Source organism: Delphinapterus leucas, chromosome 13 (assembly GCF_059928025.1).
Source record: "Delphinapterus leucas isolate spDelLeu-1000000601 "Yukka" chromosome 13, BTC_Dleu_Yukka2, whole genome shotgun sequence".
Taxonomy (NCBI): domain Eukaryota; kingdom Metazoa; phylum Chordata; class Mammalia; order Artiodactyla; family Monodontidae; genus Delphinapterus; species Delphinapterus leucas.
The window spans coordinates 83580302-83607280 of NC_143141.1; positions in this window are offsets into that span (position 1 = coordinate 83580302).

Sequence of the window (26979 nt, forward strand, 5' to 3'; positions counted from 1 at the left end):
ACGAACCCGTGTTCCCTGCATTGGCAGGCGGACTCTCAACCACTGCGCCACCAGGGAAGCCTGCCTCCTAATTCTTTGAAATATTTTATACGTTGATATCTCCTTTCCTATTCACTTTGCCTTATAGGTTTGTGGTTTTTTCGTGCCTTTACTTTTATTTAGCAGGGTTCTGAGAGGGACAAGAGGAAGAGTGATCCCATTGCCTGCAGGGTTTTATATTAACAAGGGAGACCCACACTCAGCTCCTAAGGTTGTCTCTTTGCATTAAAATTATATTGCCAAAGCATGTAAGCCTAGGCTAGGAGTGCCTTCCAGCACATCTATACCATGTACTGGGAGCAACCTTCTCCCATTTGTATTAAATTTTAAACTTTTTTTTTTTCCTAAAAACAATGAAGAGTTGCCAGATGTTTTCAAGGATAGAAATGGGGAGTCAGATCATGAACAGTGGGGATCTCTGTGACTTGGTCTTATATAGCCTAGTAACGGAGGAAGCAAAAGCTTTTGGAGTCATGAGAATCTGTTGTAAATCCCAACTTTGCCACTATTGCTGTGTGACTTGAGGAAATTTGCTCAACCTCTCTGACCTCATTTTCCTTATCTATAAAGTATTAATAACACTTACTCTGCAAAAATCTATTGAGAATTTAAGGTAATGATGGTAGAAAGTAGGCTTGTGATGATGCTAAATAAATTGTAGCTGTTTTTACTCCTACTGAAGTATTTCCCTGACTCCCAATAAATAGACAAGTTTCTAGAGCTACTGACAAATATTCTTTCTCAGTCCCAAGCAACAGGACACTAGCCAACGATGACTATTTAAAGAAAAATCTCATTTAAATACTTGAGAAAAGCTATCTCCTTATCTCCCCATAAATCTTCTTCTTTGCTTCTCATAATACAGAAATGAGTTCCAGGCTTGGAGATAGCAGTATCAGGGCAATATTTTATACTGTTATTGCACTTTGGATCCAAACATGCCCTGAGGATTTTATAAGCAGAAATGAAATTTGTCCCCATCCCTGTGGCATAAGCATTTCATTACTAAATTTATAGACAGTTAAACAATGACTCACAAAACTGAAAACTTTCTCCCCAACCTTGGCTATGACTAATGGAATTTGGCAGAAAATAGCTCTCTGTGTACCCCCATGCACCTCATATTCAAGTTCTGCAATGTAAACCCCCCACCTGGTACCCTGAGAATTGTGTGGAAAGTGAGATTAAAGAGGAGTCTTCTCATTAAGATAACAGATGTTATGTTGGGACTGGAGTCTGGGGAAGGGGAGCCAGGCGCTGGAGGGAGTGTCACTGAAACGCGATATTGCAAAGATTGGGTTTTACTGGAGTACAAGGGAAAAAGTATAAATGGGAGGGAGTGTCTCTCATAGGAAGAGAGGACATCCAGAGACTTGATTCTTCTGATGACTAGCCGTGGTCCGGTCATGACATTCAGTTTAACACGTGTTAATTGTCTACCTACTCTGCACCAGCTACACCCAAAGGCAGTACTGTATTGATTTTTTTCTCTCTACCCAGAAAAGCAATCCCAGTTCTTTTAACATTTCTTGATAGTTTTACTATGTAAATAGATAAAACTCTTTGAGATGAGTTAGTTTCTGCTAATGAAAAATTTGGTTGAATTCAATAAATATTGATTAATCATTATATGTGCAAAGCTTCACAAAGCAGGGTTTCAAAGATGAATAAAGACCCAATTTGTTCTCTCCTCTGTCCCTCCCCAAAGCCCACACTCCGAGTGATAAGGTAGACATCGGCAGAATGAGCTTGAATACAAGTCATGGGATGATGCTTGCTCTCCAAGAGGTTTATAAAATTCTAGAGTAAAGACATGAGGAAGAGCTTTGGAAGGACCAGGGAAGGTTTCATAGAGATGATCTTTAGACTGAGAATTAAAGGAATAGGTAGAATTTTGATAAGAGGGAAGAGAAGGAAAGATGTTGTAGGTGGAGGGATTAGCTTAAGCAAAGGCACAGAGGCATGGCAGGACATGGGCATTTGGGGGAAATAATGCATGGGAATGTAATGTGTCTGGCAGAAGAATAACAGACAATTGGAGAGAACCACTTATTCTTTGAATGTTTTACTATCTCCAGCTGCAAAAAGAGGGAAAATAAAAACATTTACACCAAGATCTCTTCAAACGCTACAGCTTCATGTTTTTGATAACTAGAAGTAGGTCAACTTAAAAACTGTCTATTGAAGAATTGGAATAAAGCCAATCAGGTATCCTGAGAGAAGACCATCACTTAATTAGGTATAGAGGAATCTCTGCCTGAGGGAAACTTGACTCTCTTCTCTTATTCTATTTAAAAATTCAAAGGGAAGGACACATTGTCCCAGCTTGTGTCAGGTGTCACTGTTCTCTAGACCATGGATTGTGGCATGGAGTACGGGATTTCTAAGAAGATGGTTGCTTTCATTTGAACCCTTGTTTATGGTGTGGACAAAAAGCAAACGCAGGAGAAAGGGGTGGAAAAGTAGGTTGCTTTTCAGGTCAGAAAAAACATATATTATGTGTTATGGTAACTTGCCCCAGATTCCATGGCTAGAATTTGAATGCCAAGCCTTGCGATAGTTGCATTGTGTCATGTTGCTTCTTAAATGAGATAATGTATATAAAGTTCAGGAATTTATAAAGCTTATTTCAGATATTGTATTTTTTATTTATAAATTTCCATTGGGTTCTCTTTCGTTTCCCTTCTGAGATTCTTTGTCCAATCATTGTGTGTATCTTTTTCTTTACTTAAATATATTTAAGATGGCTGTTTTGAAATCCTATCTGTAAAGTCCAACATGTCTTTCATCTCTAGATCTTTCTTTCTTTCCTTCTTTCTTTCTCTCTCTTTCTCTCTCTTCCTTTCTTCCTTCCTTTTTCTTTCTTTCTTTCTTTCTTTCTTTCTTCCTTCCTTCCTTCCTTCCTTCCTTCCTTCCTTCCTTTCTTTCTTCCTTTCTTTCTTTCTCTCTCTCTCTCTCTCTCTCTCTTTCTCTTTTTCTCCTCCTTCACTTCATCTCCCCTCCTTTCTTCTCCTCCAACTCCTTGTCCTTCTTTTGGTTATGGGTGTCACATTTTCTTGCTCCTTTGCATGTCTCTTTATTTTTTATTCTATTCTGGACAATAGTGAATGCTACCTGGTTGAAAGTCTGGATATTATTATCTTCTTTTAAAGCTTTTGAATTTCAGGTGGTATATTTACTAGTGGGTCAAGCTGACCCCTAGAGTTTTCAAAAACATTTTGTTATTTGTCTTTCAGTTTTGTTAGGGTGGTCTGTTAGTTTCCTAGGGCTGCCTTAACACAAAATGACAAACTCTGTGAATGAAAACAACAGAAATTTATTCTCTCACAATTCTGAAAGCCAGAAGCCTGAAATTAAGCTGTTGGCAGGACTGCACTCCCTTGGAAAACTCTAGGGGAGAAAACTCCCTTGCCTCTTAGAACTTTTGGTGGCTCCAGGCAGTCCTGGGCTTAGCATGCGTAACTCCAGCCTCCATCTTCATCTTCTCTTGGCCTTCGATTCTGGTTCTCCTCTTCTGTCTCTCATAAGAATCCTTGTCATTGGACTTAGAGCTCACCCAGATATCCCAGGATGATCTCATTTCAAAATCTTGAATATAATTACATCTGGACACAAACCTCTTTTTCTAAATAAGATCACACTCACAGGTTCTCATGGTTAGAACATAGACCTGTCTTTTGGGCGACCACCATTCAACCCACTACAGTTGAGTCTAGAATAGATCTAACTCCAGAGATAGAGTAGTACTATTCCCAAAGTAGAGACTTACTGAGATCTCAGTTGAATGCCTGGAATTTTCAACAAGCTTTATTCACTCCGATCAGTACGAGGTCGTATGTCTCAGAACTATTCTTGTGGAGTCTTGCCCTTGTGCCCAGCTTAATATTCAGCCAATTGCTGAAGGGGGTCCCAAATGCAGATTTAAAGAGCTCGTTCTCTGTGCAACTCCCTCCTCTGTGGTACCCTGGCCTGCAAATTCTGGCCAGCTCATCCCTCCCCAAGTCTGATCTCTGCCTCCTCAGCTCAGCCAGACTATATGCTCTTCTTGGGCTCCATCTTTCCACACAACAGTCTGAGAAGTGCCTCCAGGCAGAAAATTAGGGCAATCAGGAGGCAGCCTGTGCTTCAGTTATCAGTTATTGCTTCTTAGCTCCAAACCTGCTCCCCTCATCGCTAGAGCCCTCACTGGTACACCTGTATTTCCTTCTCTCAAGGATCACAGTCTTTTCATGTCTGAAAAGAGTCACATAATATATTTCTTCCAGTTTTATAGTTGTTTACAGTGGGAGGACTAGTTCAGTACCAGTTTCTCCATCATTGTCAGAAGGGATCTTCCTTTATAAACTTCATACACCATACATACATTTAGGTGGCTGCCAAGTAGAAACCTGGAATTGAAAAATCAGACTTCTCCTGGACCATTTTATTTTCCTCCAGTTATGATGAAACAATGGCTGACCCCGAGATATCTGGGACAGTTTCTCTCTGGAAGCTAAAAGGTAATCCATCTCCTCCTTAATTAAGGTACTAATTATCCATGTACCTTAGACTTAGGCCTCAAGCTAGAGAAAGTTCATGGGGCTGGCCTAAGACATTCAGAGATGGTGTAGTGCCAGCAAGGGGTGCATTGATACTGTATCCTTTTTTAGTGCCTAACTTTATTAGTGCCTCACTTTATTAGTCACCTGGATAAATGAGGCCATACTTAAAGGATGGTGAATAGGATGGCAAAAGCATTCAAAGCCACACAATATAAAGAAAGCTTTAAGGGACTAGAGATGTGACATGAGAAACACCTTTAATTTTTTTTTTTTTTTTGTGGTACGCAGGCCTCTCACTGTTGTGGCCTCTCCCGTTGCGGAGCACAGGCTCCGGACGCGCAGGCTCAGCGGCCATGGCTCACGGGCCCAGCCGCTCCACGGCACGTGGGATCTTCCCAGACCAGGGCACGAATCCGTGTCCCCTGCATCGGCAGGCGGACTCTCAACCACTCCGCCACCAGGGAAGCCCCACATCTTTAATTTTTGAAAGGCTGTCACGTAGAAGAAAGATTGAATTTGCTCTAAGGGAGCCAAGTGATAGGAGCAGGATCAATGGGTGTCATAGGAAGAAATAATTTGTTGAATTGAAAAAAGAACTTTCTACTAACCAGGGTTCTCCAAAGATAGAAGAGGCTGCTACTGGAGAGAGTGACTTTATGTCAGTGGAAGTGTATTAGTTTTCTTCTGCTGCCAAACGCCCACAAATTACCACGACTTTAGCAGTTTAAAATGATACCCATTTTTATCTCAGTTATGTTGGTCAAAATTCCAGGCAGGCTTAGCAGGATACTTTGCTTAGAGTCTCACAAGCTGGAAATCAAGATGTAGGCTAGCCTGGGGGAGAATCTGCTTTAGGTTCATCCACGCTGTTGGCGGAATCCAGTTGTGAGGTTGTAGGACTGAGGTCCTCATTCCTTGCTGACTCTCAGCCAGGGGTCATTCTTAGCTTCCAGAAGCCATCTGCATTCCTTGGCTTTTTGTCCTCTACATCTTCAAAGCCAACAATGGAGTAGTGAGTCCTTCTTGTGCTTCAAATCCCTCTGACTCCTCCTTCTGCTACCAGCTGGAGAAAGTTCTCTGCTTTTAAAGGCACATGTGATTAGATCCCCTTTTTAAAGTCAACTGTGTCTTATGACACAATCAAGGGAGTAATATCTCCTCACATTTACAGGGTTCAGAGATTAAGGGCTGTGGAATCTTGGAGGTTATTTTTAGAATTCTGCCTACCATAGGAGATATCCCTGCAGAGAATGGATGACCACTCAACGGGGATGTTGTCCAAGCTGCTCAAATATGGAATGGGTCCCTAGACTACATGAACTTTAAGGTCCTTTTCAGTCCTGAGATTCTCTGAGAATTTTATTTAAACAGGCTGCATAAAAAAACATTTACTGAAAACAGGGAATGCAGATAGATAGGGGATGTGTTGGGAGAAACTATTGACCCAGAGTAGAAAATTTAATTCATTGCTGTTCTAACATTGACTAATCAACTTGCACTGTGGCAGGTATTCCTGGTTGCAATGCTAAGTCCACAGTATCTTGCTTGTTCCCCCACCAGCAAAGTCATTTTCTCTGGCCACACCCCCTGACTTCTCCTTCTACTCTACACCAAAGAATTCTGCTGTACACCTGTTCTACCTTTCTATGCATCAAGGATGCTTCTAGTTCATTCACTGATTTTTGTGTGTGTGTGATTTCCTTCTATGTGACAAGTTCTTTCCTAAATAATTCAAGGGTTTCAGAGATATGGAAGATATAATGTCTGCTCTTAAGGAGAAAACTGCATTAGGGGCAATAAATTGTGCACAAATAACTGTTATTTAAGACTAAATGTGGCATTTTTATAAATTGGTTGTGGGCATGTATGGATAGAATGATGTGGAAATTAAAAGGAGGGAGGAGATCATCCTTATGTCCTGGGGGAGACTGAGAAATATTCTGGGGAAGTGTTGGCTTTTGATTTGGGTCTTGAAGGATGGGAAGGATTTGGGTACATAGAGGGGGGGAGTGGCATTTCAGACAGAGGGAGCTGTGGGGACAAAGCTGAAGAAATAGAATGGAGTGAGTTGGTAAGGTCTTGAATGTGGAGTTTAGCTTGATTCAATAGACCACAGGGAACATTCTGCTAAATGTGTATAATAATGCCATTGCCTCCTCCCAAACAAACTTTCTGAAACAAAGCAATTCATATATTCACAAAGAACTCATGCCCAGGATTATAATGACACGCAGTAAACTTTAACAAGAAGCAATAAGCTAAAAATATTCCTGGGGAAGAAAGAACACCTTGCTTTTATCCTGTTTGTTAATTTTCCTTTGCCTTTGATTCTCATTGTTCTTATTTTGTAGTTTGAAGCTTCTTTTTGTGTTTGTCAGTGAAGCTTGTACGATGCTTTGAAAGCCCTGGATATGCTTTAAATTCTACTTTTTTTTCTTCAGTTGCTTTAACCTAAGTCTGTCAAAAGCATATTATGGGGGGGCTTCCCTGGTGATGCAGTGGTTGAGAGTCCGCCTGCCGATGCAGGGAACACAGGTTCGTGCCCCGGTCCTTGAAGATCCCACATGCCGCGGAGCGGCTGGGCCCGTGAGCCATGGCCGCTGAGCCTGCGTGTCAGGAGCCTGTGCTCCGCAACGGGAGAGGCTGCAACAGTGAGAGGCCCGCGTACTGCAAAAAAAAAAAAAAGCATAGATGAATGCACATATTCAAAGCCATTTTAAAAATTCCTTTTTAAAATCAAATCAAATCAATTTTACTTCCTAAGGTATTCCCAGGTTGTCTTTCCTTTGATTGTAGAGGCTTATTTTATACACCGTAATTCAAAAGCAGTTGCACAGATTTCAGGTCTATTTGATGCGGCAGGGCTTATACCTTCTGAGGCCTAGGTGTCTACCAATAGGTGGCCATTTCATGACCCCTAGAAAGGTTCCAGCTCATCCCCAGTCTTCACATGCAGACTCTAGGTCTACTGATGTTCTGAAGTTCTCACATCAGGGCTTCAGGAGCATTACAGTTAAAACCTTTATATTGGTATTAGCCACTGACAACTCAGAGTGGCCAGAATACCCGAGAGGGGGGTTTAAGAAAGAGTGTCCTGAGAATACCAAAAGGGTAGAGTGAGCTCCATCAAAGGATGTGGGGAGAGGCATCATCATAGGGAAAGGCCCTTTCCTCATCGCACATTCAATGGTTGTAGCCAAGAGTTATTTACAATGATCATTTGTCCAATATCACTTCTAATTTCAGAAACACTTGGTAACTCAGCATATGCCAGGTCTGGAGACAGCCAAGGTCTTAGATGACAGTGTGGGCTTTTACTTGGGCCTCTAATCACCTTGGGTTACTAGACGTATCATCCCCTTCAACCATCCAGCCTCCACTTCCTTTCTCTCTCCTCTTTGAGGGTTCTTTCCAGATGGTTTCTTTGAGAGGCAACCCTGCCTTCAGAATTATAGAGACCTGGATTTACATCTGGTTCCACAGCTCACAGCTTTGTGACCTTAGGAAACCACCCTAACTTTTTTTGTTTGTTTGTTTTAATTGCAGTATGGTTGATTTACAATGTGTTAGTTTCTGGTGTTCAGCAAAGTGATGTGTATATATATGTATACATATGTATATACACGCACATATATGTGTTATATATGTATATATATTCTTTTTCATATTCTTCTCCATTGTGGTTTATAACAGGATATTGGATATAGTTCCCTGAGCTACACAATAGGACATTGTTGTTTATCCATTCTAGACACAGTAGTTTGCATCTGCTGATCCCAAACTCCCAGTCCAACCCTCCCCTGCCCCTCCTCCCTCTTGGCAACCACAAATCCTTTCCCTGTGTCTACCATCTAACTTCTTTTAGCCTACAAGTATACATTAGATATCACATGTTTAAATGTTTGGTCCATATTAGATATCCACTACTGTTAGGATTAATTTCATTAGAATGGTGAATTAATTTTAGAAACGGTTGTTTTTTATCTGCCTTTTTTTTTTTTTTTTTTTTTGCGGTACGCGGGCCTCTCATTGTTGTGGCCTCTCCCGTTGCGGAGCGCAGGCTCCGGATGCGCAGGCTCAGCGGCCATGGCTCATGGGCCCAGCCGCTCCACGGCATTGTGGGATCCTCCCGGACCGGGGCATGAACCCTGTCCCCTGCATCGGCAGGCGGACTCTCAACCACTGCGTCACCAGGGAAGCCCTATCTGCCTTTTTAAATAGAGCATACCACTTGACAAACATTGATTGACATTTTTTCTATGTACAGATCTCTGTGTTAGATTAGACGTTGTGAGACCTGTAGAGTCGAAATAGAAATGTCCCTGTGCTTCTTTAAATACTCCATCACATGCATCATTACGAGCACTGGTGATTGACATGTCTGGGTGATGGAGATGCAAGAGCCATAGGGATGGACACTTAGCTTGTCACAGTGAGATTTTCTTCACTAGCGTCTTAGTATTTGAGGATTTAGTATTCATGATTTTAATGACTCAGGACACACATAAATCCCATGACCTGCACGTAGTCATTTATAGTCTAGCTGAGCACAAATATGAATTTCACGAATCCATGGAGTGGCGAGTAACCTTGGCTGGCCGCTCAGCATTCACATCTCAGTGTCGCGTTGCTGTTTCCTACTCGCTGTTGGTAAGCAGTCAAGTGTGTGATGGGGTGAAATGTTCTCTGTGGCACGGTCCAGGAAGAAGGCCAACGGGTGGATGGTGGAGGTGGAAGCAAAGGGAAAATGAAGGGATTTTAGAAAGTGACGGCTCTTTGGCAGTGTTAGATCAATAAAACAATCCAATAGTGAATTTGGTGATAGTTTCAATCTATTAAATTTGGTGATAGTTTCGATCTATTAAATCTATCACTGAGTCGAACCAAATTTTATGTAGAATTAAGAAAACAGTTCAAGACATTGGTTCAGCAAGAGCCAATATTTGTAGTTGTGAGAGAAGCAAATACAATTTAAACCCACATTGTTGGCAACGAAGAGAGAATAGGAAACGGCTAGTTGATCTTCCTGCTGTGATTCTTCCTAGAGATTCACTATTTCTTGGAATTTTGTACCAGTTACTGTCACCACCCTGCTGGCCTCCAGGAGCCATTGTTCTCTCTTAAATGATGATGCTGAACAGGGGACCACAGATCCTTGCTTTAATACCCCGCGACACAGCTAGGTAGAAGCTGCATGCAGTTTTATTGAGGGTTTGATGGTAATGAACTGGAAATGAGTGAAGACTGCCTCTGTATTTGGTCTCACAAGACATAGATGACTTGTCTTCAAGTGTGAGGCCTCCTGGCAGAGGTCTTCTTATCTGGCTCCCAGGCCACCTTCGTTTGGCCCAGTTCATCTTTCCACATCCACTTGGAATGCTCCCCAGAGTGTTAGATTCCTCAAATCCAGGCGTAAGAGACTAAACCAGGAATACCTTTTCCCTTTAGGGGAGAGACTTACCTCTTCCTCCAGGAATAAGGCTTTATCGCTGGGGCAACTTTCATTAAAAAGTTATAATATTAACATTGAGAGATTTAAAAAAAAATAGTAGCGGACTTATTTCATTATTTTTATTGTGCCCCAGTGCCACCTGTCACCTACTCCTTGGAGCTGCTGTTTCGCACTGTGTCAAGCCCATCAACGCGGCTCCTCTTTCACGTTTCCTTTAAAGATTAGATGTTCAGAAAAATCTTAATGATCAACTTAGAGTTTTAATGGGCAAGACAGAGGAGTGAGTTTAAGTCATAATTCCCCAGTAAAATGTAAAACTATTCACTAGACATTTCTGTCTTGGATGGACTCTTCTATGGGGATGAAGAAAATGGGGGGTAGTATCTCCTTTGCCCCCTTTTCAGCCAGGTTCAGCCTGATGCCTCTCTTCCCAATTTCTCACCCCTTTATTATGAAGGATTTAGCATTAGCACCCCCAGCCTGATCAAAGGGATTTGCGAACTGATGGGGGCTCCACCATTCTTAGGAGGCTGTGGGCAGTTAAAACATAGAATTTGGTGGGAGGGTTTTGTTATTATGTGACAATGATAAGAGCTCCAGTTTATGGGAAGTTTACCATGTCTTAGGCACTTCGTTAAATGCTTTTCTTGGAGACGTTTTTCAATTCCTTGCCCACAAACATGTTAGATGCTTTTATTATTCCCATATTGTTAATGAGGGTAGACTATTTAACTTCCATTGGTGGAGTGTGGGTGTAAATTCCAACTGTCCAGCTGTAAAGCCTGGATTCTGAAACCCTATACTGTATAGCCCTTCGTATACAAATGAGTTTCATATTGTACGTTGGAATCATTACAGACCCAAATAGGTCATTTAATTTTTTTTTGCTATATTTTATATTCATTTACAAGCAAAAATATGTACATCAGGGCAGTATTTTCTAAACTTCCTTCAATGATAGGGCTTACATGGGGTGCATATTAAGTTAGAGTTGACCAAATTTCTCCCATAGAGAATCTGATTCACTAGGAGCCTGAGTTACTGATGTTTAAAAAGATTATTTTAAGGGGTCAGTCCAGATGATTCTTGTCTTTGGGCAAGTTTCAGAAATTCTGTTGATGGGCATCCTTAGTTCTTATTGTATTTGGAGCCCTTCTGAGGCCTTTATCGTCTCAACAGCTGTCGACTCCCCCCGCAAACTTGACTTTTCTTTTCTCCTGAGCCTTTACTGCTGGGACCCATTTTGAGTTAATTTCTGTATAGGGTATAAATTTCATCATTTTGCTTATGGTTATCTAATTTTTCCAGCACCATTTGATGATAAGACTATCCTTTCTTCACTGAATTGCTTTTTATTTTTAAAAACTGTTTATTTATTGAGATATAATTTACATATATACTATACAGTTCAGCCGTTTAAAGTATATCTAATGGTTTTTGCATATTCACAGCTTTCCAACTATCGTCACACTCAAATTTAGGACCTTTTTATTATCCCCCAAAGAAGCCCCCTACCCATTAAATGGTCACACCACAGTACCCACTCCCCTGAGCCCTAGACAGACACTACTTTCTTCTCTATAGATTTGCCTATTCTACACATTTCATATAAACGGGGTCAGACTTTGTGACTGGTTTCTTTCTTTTTGCATAATGTTTTCAAGGTTCATGCGTGGAGTACCACGTATCAGTATATTTTATTGATCCATTTATAAACTAATGGACATTTGAGTTTCCACTTTTTTGGCTATTTTGAATAATGCTCCTATAAATATTGTTGTACAAGTTTTTGTGTTGATGGACACTTACATTGCTTCTATGTCTTGGCTATTGTAAACAGTGCTGCTATGAACATTGGGGTGCATGTGCCTCTTTGAATTATGCTTTCTCAGGGTATATGCCCAGGAGTGGGATTGCAGGATCATATGGTAGCTCTATTTTTAGTTTTTTAAGGACCCTCCATACTGTTCTCCATAGTGGCTATACCAGTTTACATTCCCACCAACAGTGTAGAGGGTTCCTTTTTCTCCACACTCTCTCCAGCATCTATTTTTTGTAGACTTTTTGATAATGCCATTCTGACTGGTGTGAGGTGATACCTCATCGTAGTTTTGATTTGTGTTTCTCTACTAATTAGCAATGCTGAGCAGCTTTTCATGTGACTTTTGGCCATCTGTAAATGAACTTATTTACAGAACAGAAATAGACTCACAGACATAGAAAATAAACTTACGGTTACCAAAGAGGAAATGGTGGAGGAAGGATAAATTAGCAGTTTGGGATTAAAATATACACACTACTATACATAAAATAGGTAACCAACAAGGATCTACTCTGTAGCACAGGGAACCATACTCAATATTTTGTAATAACCTATAAGGGAAGAGAATGTTAAAAAAAAGTGTATATTTTTGTATATATGTATAACTGAATCAATTTGCTGTATACCTGAAACTAGCATGACATTGTAAATCAACTATATTTCAATAAAAATTTTTTAAAAAATGAAAAAAAGGGGAGTCACTCTTATTAACCTTGTGGATACAAGTCCCTTATCAGATATATAAACCATAGAATAAATTTTCCCCCATTCTGTGGGTTGTCTTTTTTACTTTCCTGACGGTATCATTTGCAGCAGAAAAGCTTTTCATTTTGAAGAAGTCCAATTCACCTTTTGTTCTTTTGTCATTTGTGCTTTTGATGTTGTTGCTAAGAAAGCATTGCCTAACCTAAGGTCATAAAGATTTCTTCCTTTTTCTTTTTTTTCTCTGGGAAATTTCTAGTCTTAGCCTTTACCTTTAGGTGTATGATCTGTTTTAAATGATTTTTTGCATGTGGATATTCTTCACTGAGATGATATTGAAACTTTGTCGAAATTTGTTGTTCCTATATGTACATATATGTTCTTTTTCTGAATTTTCGATTCTATTTCCTTGATCTATTTGTCACGATCACCTTATTTTAGTTCCCATAGCTTTAGAAAAAGTCTTGAAATCAGGTAGTATCAGTCATACAACTTTGTTCTTTTTCAAAGTGGTTTTCTCTATTTCATGTCCTTAGCGTTTCCATGTAAAATTTGAAATTGACTTGTCAATTTCTGCAAAAATATATTGTTGGTAGTTGGATTGAAATTATATGAGTCTACAGATCAATTTGGGGGAGAATTGACACCTGAACCGTATTTCAACCCATGTACACAGTATACTTCTCCTTTATTTAGGTCTTTAAAAATTTATCTCAACAGTGTTTTATAGTTTTCCTTGTATAGGTCTTTCTCATTTTTGGTAGATCTAACACTCAGTAGTTAATATTTTTTATGCTATTGTAAATCATAATTTTTGTTTTAATTTCTGATTGCTTGTTGATAGTATATAGAAATACAGTTGATTTTTGTATATTGATTTTGTATCCCATAAACCTTGCTAAATTCACTTATTGGTTCTAGTAGCTTTGTTGTAGATTCCATCAGATTGTATCTGCATAGATGGTCATGTTATTTGTGAGCAAAGACAGTTTTACTACTTTCTTTCCAATGCGGATGGCTTTTATTTCTTTTTCTTAGCATATTGCACTGAGTAGGTCTTCTAATATGATGTTGAATAGAAATGCTGAGAGAGGACATCACTATCTTGCTACTGATCTTAGGGAGAAAATCTTCAGTCTTTCATCATTATGTATGGTATTAGCTGTAGGTTTTTAAAATGAAGTTGAAGACATTCCCTTCTATTCCTACTTTGCTGAGAGTTTCTATCAAGAATAGACATAGAATTTTGTCAATTGCTTTCTCTGCATCTATTGAGATGATCATTTTTTACTATATTAATATGGTAGATTATATTAATTGATTTTTAATATTAACCTACATTTGCATTCATGGGATAAATCCCTCTTTGTCACTGTACTACGTCTTTAGCGCTGTTTTAACAAAGTGCCACAAACTAAGTGACTTGAAATAGCAGAAATTTGTTCTCTCACAGTCCTAGAGGCTAGGAGTGTAAAATCAAGGTGTCCAAGAGCCATGCTCTCTCTGAAGCCTCTAGAAAGTATCTTTTCTTGCCTCCTACTAGATTCTTGTGGTTGCTGGCAATCCTTGGCATTCTTTGGCTTGTTGATGCATTGCTCCAGGCTTTGCTACAGATTCAGTTGTTTTATAGATATTGAGCCATTTAGTTTATGTATTTCTTCTTGATTAGACTTTGGTTGTTTGTGCCTTTCAAGGACTTTGTCCATTTCATCTTAGTGGTTGAATTTGTTGGCATAAAAATAGTTTAGCATTTTCTTATCATCCTTTTAATATCTATAGAATTTATAGTAATTATTGATATTGGTAATTTGTATCTTTTTTTTAACTGACTAGTCTGGGTAAGGGTATCAATTTAGTTTTCAATTAGTTATCAGTTTTCTTAAGGGACTAGATTTTGGTTACATTGATTGGCTCTATTGTTTTTCTGTTTTCAGTTTCATTGGTTCCGTTCTGATTGTTATTGTTTCATTCCCTCTGCTTTCTTTGTGTTTACTTTGTTTATTTTTTAGTTTCATAGAATGAAAGCTGAGGTCATTGATGTGAGACCGTATTCTTTTCTGATACATGTGTTTAGTGCTATAAATTTTCCCCTAAGTACTGCTTTATCAGCATACCATACATACATACCATACATTTTGTTATTTTGTGTTTCTATTTTTTTTTTTTTTTTTGCAGTACGGGGGCCTCTCACTGTTGTGGCTTCTCCCGTTGCGGAGCACAGGCTCCGGACGCACAGGCTCAGCAGCCATGGCTCACGGGCCCAGCTGCTCCGTGGCATGTGGGATCTTCCCGGACCAGGGCACGAACCTGTGTGCCCTGCATCGGCAGGCAGACTCTCAACCACTGTGCCACCAGGGAAGCCCCTTGTGTTTATATTTTTATTCCATTCAAAATACTTCCTAATTTTCCTTTTGATTTATTATTTGATGCATAGGGTATTTAGAAGTATGTTGTATAGTTTCCAAATATTTGTTGATTTTTAAAGAGATCTGTCAGTTTTTTATTTCTAATTTAATTCCATTTGTTACGAGGACAGCCTTTGTATGACTTGAATCTTTTAAACTATTGAAATGTTTTATTGCTCAGGATGTGATCTGTCCCGATCAGCGTTTCATGTGCACTTGAAAAGTATGAGTATTGCACTATTGTGTGGCATGTTCCACAAATGTTAATTAGATCAAGTTATTTGGAATTATTTTCAAGTCATCTATATTTTTCCTGATCTTTTATTTTTTAAATCAATCGTCAACATACAAGTATTAAAGCATCCAACTATAAATGTGGATTTGTCTATTTGCCCTTATAGTTTTATCAGTTTTTCCTTCATGTATTTTTAAAAAATTTTTGTTGGAGTATAGTTGCTTTACAATGTTATGTTAGTTTCTACTGTACAGCAAAGTGAATGACATATACATATATCCCCTCTTTTTTGGATTTCCTTCCCATTTAGATCACCACAGATCATTGAGTAGAGAGAGTCCCCTGTGCTATACAGTAGGTTCTCATTAGTTATCTATTTTATACATAGTATCAATAGTGTATATATGTCAATCCCAATCTCCCAGTTCATCCCACCCTCCCACCCTTACCCCTTGTTATCCATACGTTTGTTCTCTGCAACTGTGGCTCTATTTCTGCTTTGTAAATAAGATCGTCTATACCAATTTTTTTCAGATTCCACATATATGAGGTAATATATATTTGTTTTTCTCTTTCTGACTCACTTCACTCTGTATGACAGTCTCTAGGTCCATCCATGTCTCTACAAATGACCCAATTTCGTTCCTTTTTAATGGCTGAGTAATATTCCGTTGTATATACGTACCACATCTTCTTTATCCATTCCTCTGTTGATGGGTATTTAGGTTGTTTCTATGTTCTTGATATCGTAAATAGTGCTGCAATGAACATTGGGGTGCATGAGCCTTTTTGAATTATGGTTTTCTCAGGGTATATGCCTAATAGTGGGATTGCTGGGTCATATGGTAGTTCTATTTTTAGTTTTTTAAGGAACCTCCATATGTTCTCCATAGTGGCTGTACCAATTTACATTCCCACCAACAGTGCAAGAGGGTTCCCTTTTCTCCACACCCTCTCCAGCATTTACTGTTTGCAGATTTCTTGATGATAGCCATTCTGACCGGTGTGAGGTGATATCTCATTGCAGTTTTGATTTGCATTTTTCTAATAATTAGTGATGTTGTGTATCTTTTCATGTGTTCATCGGCCATCTATATGTCTTCTTTGGTGAAATGTCTATTTAGGCCTTTGCCCATTTTTTGACTGGGTTGTTTGTTTTTTTGATACTGAGCTCCATGAGCTGTTTGTATATCTTGGAGATTAATCCTTTGTCAGTTGCTTCATTTGCAAATATTTTCTCCCATTCTGAGAGATGTCTTTTTGTCTTGTTTATGGTTTCCTTCGCTGTGCAAAAGATTAAGTTTCATTAGGTCCCATTTGTTTATTTCTGTTTTTATTCTCATTACTCTAGGAGGTGGGTTAAAAAAGATCTTGCTGCAATTTATGTCAAAGAGTGTTCTGCCTGTGTGCAAATGCAGATTTGTTTATTTGTCCTTATAGTTTTATCCATTTTTCCTTCATGTATTTTGAATCTCTGCTTTCAAGTATCTAAACATTTAGTATTGTTAGGTACCCTTGATGAATTGATCCTCTTTTTCCTGTTGTATTTTGGATAGTTACTGCTGCTATGTCATTGTAGTTTCTTCCGTAATGTCTAACCTGCCATTGAGCCCATTCAATGCATTTTTTTAAATCTCAGATATCGTTTTCATTTCTAGAAGTTTGATTTGAATATTATTAATATTTACCTGTTTATACTTAACTTTTTGGATGTATGGAATACAGTGGTAATAATAATTATCCTAATGTCCTTGTCTGCTAATTCTAACGTGTCAGTTATGGATGGTTTCAATTCATTGGTCTGTTTTATCTTATTGGTCCTCGTTTCCTGCTTCTTTGCATGCCTGGTAATTTTTGATTGGATGGCAGTCATCATAAATTTTACCTTTTTGGGTGTTAGATATTGGATACTTATAAATATTTTTGATTTTTACTGTGGGAATCACCTAAGTTACTAGGAAACAGCTGAAGTTTTCAGGTCTTGCTTTTAAGATTTTTTGGTAGGACAGAGCAGTGTTTAGTCTAGGGCTAATTATTCTCCAATACTGGATCAAAACTCTTAAGAGTACTCTAACCAACATTCCATGAATTATGAAGTGTTCCAATCTGGCTGGTGGGAATGGGCATTATTTTTGTCCCTTGTGAGCACTGAGTACTGTTTCCTCTATCCTTTCTGACAGTTCATTCCTCGAGGCAATTTCCTCATACAGATGCACTGATCTGCTGAAACTTGGGAAAGACTTCTGCAAATTTCCAGGTATTATTGTGCAGTTCTCTCCCTCTCTGGAATTCTTTCCTGTGAATGCTAGCCACTCATGTCTACCTGGACTCTCAGCTCCAGCTCCTTAACTCAAGGGATCAGTGAGGCTCTGCCTGGGTTGTCCGTTTCTGCCCTACACCTAGAAATTTTCTCAAGGTAGCAAACTGGGGCAATCATAGGGCTCACCTCATTTGTTTCCTGTCTCTCATGGACAATGAGAGACAGGAAACAATATCCTTTGTTGCCTAATATCCAGTGTCTCAAAACTGTTGTTTTGTATATACTTTGTGTTTTTCTGTTGTTTTTGTCATTAGGGTAAATCTGGTCCCTGTTATTCCATTTTGACTGGAAGCAGAAGTCCCCATATACAGAATTTTGTAGGTGTATGCATATGTGCAATTTTTCTTGTGAGAGCTTCCATAGCTTCCATCAGATTCACTAAAGAATATGTAACCCTCTTTAAGAGCAAGAACCTCTGTTTTATAGTAATTGTCATATAGTCTTAAATTTTATTTATTTCCCTAAATTTTAGAAATAAATATGCAGATTCCTTCACATATTTCTAAATTTTCTATAAATTTAAATTTTCACTAAATTATAAATACTGACATTTAAAAACATATTTTATGTCACTCTTTTAAATGTATCCAATGGATTCTAAATATCATAGTGTTTGGTACCCAGAATTCTCCATTTAAAAAATGGTGAGTAAGATTTTGTTCAACTGTTGAAAAATGTTACCTCCCTCCTTATGCTCTTAGAATTCACCCTTCCATTCCACTTCTCTCATGAAATGTTGTCCTCATGTAATACATTTTATGCTTAAAACCTTTTTATTGCCCTACTGCCTCCAAGGTCACCAAGGCAGCCCCCAAGTTTGATGCTTCCCTAAGAAAACTCACAGGACTCACCATGTTGTCATTTTCACACTTAGGGTTTGTTACAGTGAAAACATTCAAAGCAAAATCTTCAAAGGGAAAAAAATACCACCTGTGGTGGAGTCCAGAGGAAACTGAGCTCAAGCTTCCAAGAGTCCTTGCTCAGTGGAATCACAATGGACTTGCTTAATTCTTTCATCAACGAGCTGTGACAACACATGTGAAATGTTGCAAACAGGGACGCTCATTAATGACTCAGTGCCTGTGGTTTTAATTTGGGGCTGGTCATGTGGGCACCCTTCTGTAGAACATACCGAAACTCCAGGTTCCCAGAAGGAAAACAGATATTTGTATAAACCATCATTTTAGTCCTTTTTTTGTTTGTTTTTTGAAAGCACTTTCTGTGCTCACACATCCATTGAAAATTCTTCCATCACTCCAGGGTTACTTTAGTTTGAATCCCTGCAGATGTAAAGAACATTCCTTCTGCTTCCCAGCAATTCAACTAATTACAGCACTCACGTGTAACCCTCTGTCCTCAGCGTTGCATGGTGGTGGCTATTCTTGCACGGTAAGTCCCCTACATACGAACCTTCTAGTTGCGAACTTTCGAAGGTGCGAATGTGTGGTTCATCAACGCCCGGCGTGTACTACAGCCTCCTCTTCACTCTAGTTCAACCCACACGTGGGACTTAGCGCTGGTATTCACGTTCAACAAAAATATCCAGACTCATACTCACCTATAATTTTAAAGATTTTGGTAAAATTTTGGGAAAATGGAGGAATTCAAAGGGAAAGGAAATCACACATACTTCTGCTGACTTAACTATTCAGTTTCCTCAGTTGTAAAATGGGAATAATAATAGTGCCTACATCAGAGGGCTGTTAGGAGAACTAAATCATAATTTTTATTATTATCCTGGTTCTCTTCTTTCCTCTCCCCCCTTCCCTCCTCACCCCCATTCCTCCAAGATTGCTTTCTTGGAGACAGCAAGTTTTTATCCTCCTCTTCAGCTCTCCTTTATGGAAATTATGAGGGCAGCCGACACTCATACCACAAGGACTCAGCTCTTCCAACAAAAACTGTATTCCTAAGAGGAATTCTGGACCAGCTGTTGGGAGAATAACGTTTTGTCCAGCTTGTTGCCCTGAGCATCGATGACCTCCTTTTGTGGGTCTTTAAAGCCACTTCTTTAGGTCTACCAGTGTGAAGATGGCCTGGTTCTGGGAGGCTGGCCTCTGGATGACAACTTCTGTCTATCTCAAAAACAGGCAGTATGATCGGGAAATGTTACTTTTGGTGATAGATTTGAAGGAAGGCCAGATTTTGTTCATTTTTTCAGAAACAATGTTGACTCATCTTGGTTCCCCAAGAAATCAGGACAAATATTTGGCACAAAGCAATCATTCAGTGAACATTGAATGAAATCGCTCAGCATTTAGACCAGCCTGTCTTGTTCCCTTCTCAAAACTGATAAAAGGCTAAAGATCTCCATTAGAATGGAACTCATAAATGGTTTGTTTATTCAACATGAGAGGCAGTGAAGTGTCGTGGTAGGGGTATGGCTCTCTTGCCAGAGTGTTGAAGTTCTAAATCAGACTTCTGTGCATACTCTGGGCCTCTGTTTTCTCATCTTTAAAATGGGGATAATTATAATGCTTATTTCATAGGTTTATTTTGAGAATTAAATGAGTTACTACACAGAAGGTGTTTAGGACAGTGCCTGCCTGGCACATAGTAAGCCCTCCGTATATGTTAGCTATTGTTACTCTGAACGTTTCTCAATTGAATACCAACCGTCTCTCATACACTAGGCTGGCTGCTGAGGAACATGGAAGTGGATACATCGTCCCAGGCCGTAGAGCATCTGGGCCTTCTCTGGGAGGCTGAGAAGTAGGTAGCAATGAGAAATAGTGGGATAAAGGCTCGGCTAGAGGTTTTTTTTTTTTTTTGCGTTACGCAGGCCTCTCACTGTTGTGGCCTCTCCCGTTGCGGAGCACAGGCTCCGGACGCGCAGGCTCAGCGGCCATGGCTCACGGGTCCAGCCGCTCCGCGGCATGTGGGATCTTCCCGGACCGGGGCATGGACCCGCGTCCCCTGCATCGGCAGGCGGACTCTCAACCACTGCACCACCAGGGAAGCCCTCGGCTAGAGCTTTGCATAGAGTATCATGAGGGCACAGAGGGAATTTGCAATTAGATACTGACTCTCCAGAATTAACAAAAGCAGGTGAATTCCCCCCCTCCCCCATCCCCTGCCAAATCTCTTACATTTACAGAAATATTCCATACAGCAGAGGGTGACCCAAAAATCGTACTCATTTACCCCAAGTTCACTTAGTCTTAGCAAATAGTGTAAAATAAAATTTAAAAAACCCATTATTTCCAAAACACTGACCTTGGAGCTGTCAGTAATGTAGAATTTTTGGGCTACGAAGGAAAAAGTAGAGAATCAAACTCAATCAGCCGTTTATGGAACACTTTTTTCCTAAGGGAAATGGTAGAAATTCCAGTGTGAACAAATAAATGTTCGGGTTAAAAATCAAAGATAACAGCAATATTAACAGCCTGGGCGAGTTGGAGAAACCTTCTCAGGGAAGAATGTATTTGAAGTGGGTCTTGAAGGATAAGTTGGAACATGTCAGTTAGGAAAGCCACTCCAGGAAAAGGAATGAGCATGTAGTACAGCCTGGAATCATGGGAGACCAAGGTGTCTTGAGGGAATTCCTAGTAGCTCAACTTGGCTGCAATATAGGGATTGTGACAGCAAGGGGTCAGCAACGTTTGGAGATGGAGTATTGAAGACAGGTTGGGAAGGTTGCAGGCATTCTTAAGGAGCTTGAAATGTAATCTAGAAATGATGGGAAGGGTTATAAGAAAGAGAGAGTTGAGCACACTTGCAATTTGGAAACATTGCGCTGGTTGATGATGGATTGAAATGGCAAAGTGGAAGGTAGTTTGCAATGGTCAAAGTGAAGATCATGAGATGTAGAGCAGGGCGGGTGCTGTGCAGAGTGGTAAACTGTTGAGCCTGATGCCACCAGAGGGTGAAAAGGATGATTCTCTATTGTCGTAAGATGCTGTGGATTGGTACAGGGTATCTTAGTTTCCTAGCGCATTACAGACCTTGCCTGCTGCTGGTGGAGCTTGGTTAGAGCAGATAAATATTATGACTCAATTTTCAGATGAAGAAGCAGTTTCTTTAAGGTGAAGTGACTTGTTCAAGGTCACAGAGCCAATCGGTAGTGGAGCAGGGACAGGAGCAGGTACCTGGAGCCTGACTGCCATGCTTGTTGCCATATGTTCACAGAGAGTTCATCACTGTTCTTTCCTTCTTCATCATCCTGAAAGTTGTGAACCTGAAATCCTAAACTGGGACCACCCAGCGTCTTTAACGTCACTTCGCCTTCCTTCCATGCCCCCTGCCGTCCCGTCTTTCTTCGTTCCTGATCCCTTTTTAAACCTTGGAACTTACTTTTCAGTTTCTAATGTTCTAGGTCCTCTAGTTTGTGATCACAGAGCCCCTCTACTTTCTGACCTAGTAAGACCCCATACTATCCTTGATACAGGGTCCTGTCTTCATTTTAAGGACCAGGCATGCAACCTGTGTATTCCTTTGATTACTTACTTTTCAAAATCATTCTCTATGTATCATCGATCCCTTTCCATAACTGTCCACTTTCTCAAAAGCCAAGCCCTATAAAAGTATTAAATTAATGACCACCTTTAAGAGTAATTAAAGGTGGAAGCTTTGTAACAGGTATCCACGTTCCATTGCTCCTAAAAGAGTCTTTCCTCTTTCAGGTCTCCGCCCTTCATTTTTCATTTCTCTAAAATAAATCTCAGGAATCAAGTGATAAATTTTCTCCATTATTGCCACTTGGGCCCCTTTGTCTCCTTCCTTCCTGTTGTTAAACTACTCAGCTGGTTCCTCAGAGCTTCCCTGTCTGTAAGCAGATTAGCTCTCATGCCCCTTAGCATTTACTCTCAAAGGTTCTGCTCATTTAACATCAAATGCCAAAAGGAAAGTTAGCTATCATTAAATCCAGCCCTTTATAGATGAGAAAATAGACTCCAAGAGTGAAAGGGACCCTCCAAAGACACAGGGGAGGTTTGGTTGTTGGAGGGCGCTGGAACCCAGGCTGCTGCCCTCAGCCTGGGCTTTTCCCACCCTTGGACCCTGGCTTCTGTCTCTACAGAGAAAATATTAATTTAAATTAAATGTGACTCTTGGGCAATCATAAGATGTGGAAGGTACAGTTCCTGACTTCACAGGCTGGCTTAGTGACAAGTTTAAAACACATGGCAAGTTAAAGGATGAGGCGAATTTGTCACATGTGAGAACCTGTTGGAGAGTCAGGAATAGACTTAAGTGTGGAAGGTTAGATGACCTTGGAGGAGACTGATCTCAGACCCCAGGATCAGCGTGACATGGCTTTGGACCCAAATCTGCTGTTTACCGAATGAGTGAACTTGGCGTGTCCTCTAAAATCGGTGACCTTCAAGTTGCTCATAGTGTTGAAGAAGTGAAGTAACAGATATCCTGGTAACAGATATCAGTAACAGATATCAGTCGGTGCTCAATCAGTGGCAGCTGGGAAGGCTTCCTTAGTGGGAAGGATGGAACAGGGGTAAGGTCTGAGTTGTGTTCGCTTGTATTCTGTTGAGAGACAGAATCAGCAGGTAGGGCTAAGGGCTGGAATCAGTGGGGCTGAGAAGACATGGGCATAAGGAGGAACCAGGAAGGAGCCCAGCCTGGTTGAAGAAGAGCTTTTGGAAGGGGAGTCATGGAGTGTAGCTGGAAAGATGGGTACAGGCGGGATTAGGGAAGGATTGGAAACTTCCCCCAGAAGAGCTTGAACTTCCATCCATCAATTCATATAACTTTAGAACTGGAGGGGCCCAAGAGACAACCTAGTCCCCAAACTGAGCAGGGATTGTGGTCCCATTTTATCGCTGGGGGCTCTGAGTTTCAGGGAAGTAAAATATTCTGTCTAGTGTCCCTGCCTCTCCCATCCATGGCACCACAGTCCTTTCCAGGAAGCATCGCCTCCCATGGTTGTATCTTCTGAGGCATCTGCTTTTTGATAATTTTCATCCCTCTGTCTTCTACACCCTCCTCTGCCTACCGCCATCATCTCCATCAAGACCCGTTCCTCCTCCCATCTCAGTGGCTCACAGCACAGTCCATGCTGGGAGTCATTCCAGTGCTATTTTTCCCTTCCCTTATTCCCTGTGGGACTTGATTTCAGACAGGTCTAAAGCATAGACATGCTGGGGGATGGAGCCCTTTGGAAACTGATCTCAGCAATGGGCCGCGGTTCTTACTGGTTCTCTGCCTCTGGGGAGAGAACCAGTTAGGGGTAGCCAGAGTCTTTAAGAAAATTGGGGTTGGCCAGAGACATACACTCCGCCCACCACTCCATGGGACTAAGGGGTTCTCATCTGGATCAGACAATCCCGTTGTCAACAGACCCCACGGTTGGGATCTGAAAGCCCGAGGGGGTGTTTGCCCTTCACTGTGGACAGTCCTGCTGGGGTGCTTGCTCTGTTCAGCGTTCTTACTGTTGGTCGCTCTTGTATCCTTTCCTGAAATGAACGTGGATCCTTTCCCTGTGTCGTCTATTGGTGTCTTTCTGAGGGTCCCCTCTGATGCTTTCTTTCCATCTCCACTCTAACTGCCTTAGTTCTGACTTTCTTCTTCCTCCATCAAATTCTCCTTACTCTGCTCCAAATGGCCTCCCTGCCTCTGTGCTTGTCCCCTCCAGCTTTTTGTCCCCCTTGCAGCCATTGCAGTTAAGTTGAACAGATGTGTCCTGTCCTGTCCATTGTCTCAGCTTCACCTCACAACTCTGGCCACGCTCACCAGGGCCAGACTCTCACCGAGACACTTTCTCCTGCCTTCAGGCATTTGTTTATGCTACTTCTTCTGCCTAGAACATTCTTCCCTGCTCATTCCCCCCCACACACACTTTTGCCCCATTTTTCTGGTTAACTGCTACTTTTCCATCATGATACAGCTTAAATGTCGTGTCTGGGCAGCCGGGCTTACACTCTCCAGACAGGGTGAGTTGCTTCTCCTAAGTGCTGACATCTCTCTGCATTTAATATCCTGTTGACTTGACTGTTTTACTCTCTCTGGGTGGGGACTTCACTGCCGCACATTATGTGCCCAGAGCTGGCATATCATAGGAACTCCATCAGCAGTGCTGGAATCGGTGAACTTTCTATCAGGTTCTCTGCTGGGCGCTGGGTGTTTCTGACCTTGAAAATGCTCACTGCCAGAAAGCTTATCCTAAAGCACAGCTGACCAGTTGCTTCTCAGCTTAAAGGCTTGCATTGCTGGCACCGTGGAGACCAGCGGGGCATGGAAACGCCCCTAACCCAGCAGGCGGAACGATTCTGCCCCTCCTTTGTGTACTCAGAGCACTTTACACAGGCCTCCACCACAGCGCTCATCGCATTAGCCTTGGACTTTCTATTTTATATTCTTTCTCTGACCAGACCCTGAATTTTCTCTGGGTTCCTCTTGCTTAGCACAGGGCTTAGAACTGAGTGGGTGCGAAACAAATGTTTGTGTGATTACATTTTCAAAGAGCCAAAGGGAGAGGAAGGGGAAAAAGCATCTACGTACTCCTGTTATGGATTGAATGTTTATGTCCTCCCAAAATTTATGTATTGAAACTCTACCCACCCCTCTGGATGGTATTAGGTGGTGGGACCTTTGGGAGGTGCTGAAGATTAGATGAGGTTATGAGGGTGAAGATCCCACAATGGGATTAGCGCCCTTATAAATATTATACAGGGGGCTTGCGTCCTCTTTGCGTTCTCTGTCATATAAGGACACAGTGAGAAGTGGGCAGTCTGTTGGCTTAGGGGGGGATGCCTGAGGGAGGAAGGGTCCTTCCTGAGGGGCAGAGAGGGTGAAAAGGAGTTGTTCTACCACCTGAAGTTAAAGAAGACCAGAGAAGAAAAATGTTTAATTAGTAATTTCAAGTCTGCCACCAGTGCAGTGAAGACGGTTTTCTCCCAACTTGCGTCCGTGGACATCTAAGATGTGTGGGAATTCAGGCAGACAGCCAGGTTGTTTTAAAAAAAAAAAGAGCAAGGGTTTCACTGTCGGACAATCTAGGTTCAGAAGCATCTCTGAGAGGAGTTTAACACAAATGCAACTCTCTATCTGCCTCAGGGTCAGTTACCTAATGACTTAACGCCATCTGTAAAATGGGACTAATGATAACTACCTCCTAGGGCGGCTCTGAGGATTAAATATAATGAACAATGTCAAGACTTACTATAGTGTCTATCATAGAGGACGTGTTCGATAAAAGGAAGATTCATCCTGTCTAATGAGGGTTTCAGAGTTCTTATATTAAACAAATAAACATCAATCTTTGGGACAATGTAAATCCCTAGTCTAATGAGCTGGATAGACTAAAAGATCAGGGTTCCTTGCACTTGGCTGATGTGATCCCTCAGTGTGTGACACTTGGAAGTTCGTGCTGATCTCAAGCTTAGATTTGCATTACTAGTATAATTTAGACATGGGAGAACAAGTCCATCATGCCTTTCCAAGGGACGTCCAGGAGACAAATCGCTCCAACTGCAAAGTCCCATGGCGGTTGGCGATGGTGGGAGGGTGGGGAGTAGTAGAACACGGCTTTGGCTGTACCAAGAGGCTTTAAGGCAGGAAAGGACTAGAGAAAGTGGTATGGCTTGTGCCATCTCTGGATCACTCCCGGCCACATCTGCTCTACTCTACAGCCAAATGGGAAACATTTTCCTCCCTATTTCCTTTCCTCTGTTCTCTGCCAGTAGGCAAACTGGGGGATAAAACTCAAATTTGCTGATGGATACAAAATGGTACAAATCTGTCTGACATAGAATTGAACTCAAGATCGTGACCTGCAGACTGTAGGTGGAGCATTCTTTCTTAGCTAGGTTGAAGCTGAGTCCTTCCCGGTACTGTAGACAACAGTCAAAAATAAACTTCCTTTCTGCAATCCCTCAGGGACCTTAGGCAGGAAGAAGAGGAGTTGCTTCTTCAAGTACTATAGAAACAAAGCTTCTAAAACTCTCCCTGCTTGATAAAGTTAATGACAACTCAAAGACATTGTATTCTAGAACTGCATTTGCATATTCACCAGGACAGTAATTAAAGGAGCAATATCTTTTCTCTTCCTTTTTTTTCATGTAGGAAACCCAAGTCAGGTGTCACCTTCCTAGGAAGACCTTCCCTGATCCTGCGCCCCTCACCCTCCACCACCCAGCCTCGGCTAGGTGTGCCACCCTGTCCTCCAAGTCACACCCTGCTCCGTCTTACCTCTGTCTTAGAGCCTACCACGTGGTGCTGTAATCACCTCTTACCTGCCATAGTCCCTGCTAGAGTAAGAGTCCCCCCAGGCAGGGCAAGGTTTCATTCTTCTTCCATAACTTCATAGAAGGTGAACTCGTATCTCCGAGAGTCACCCAGACCTGGGTTCAAGTCCTAGCTCTGTCAGTGACTAGCTGTGTGATCTGGTGCTTGGAGCCCAGTTTTGTCAATGGTGCAATGGAGAGAATGATACTGAGTTTGCAGAGTTGCGGTGAGAACTAAGTGAGATACTGTATCTGAAGCACTTGCACTCTGTGTGATTTATAGTAGG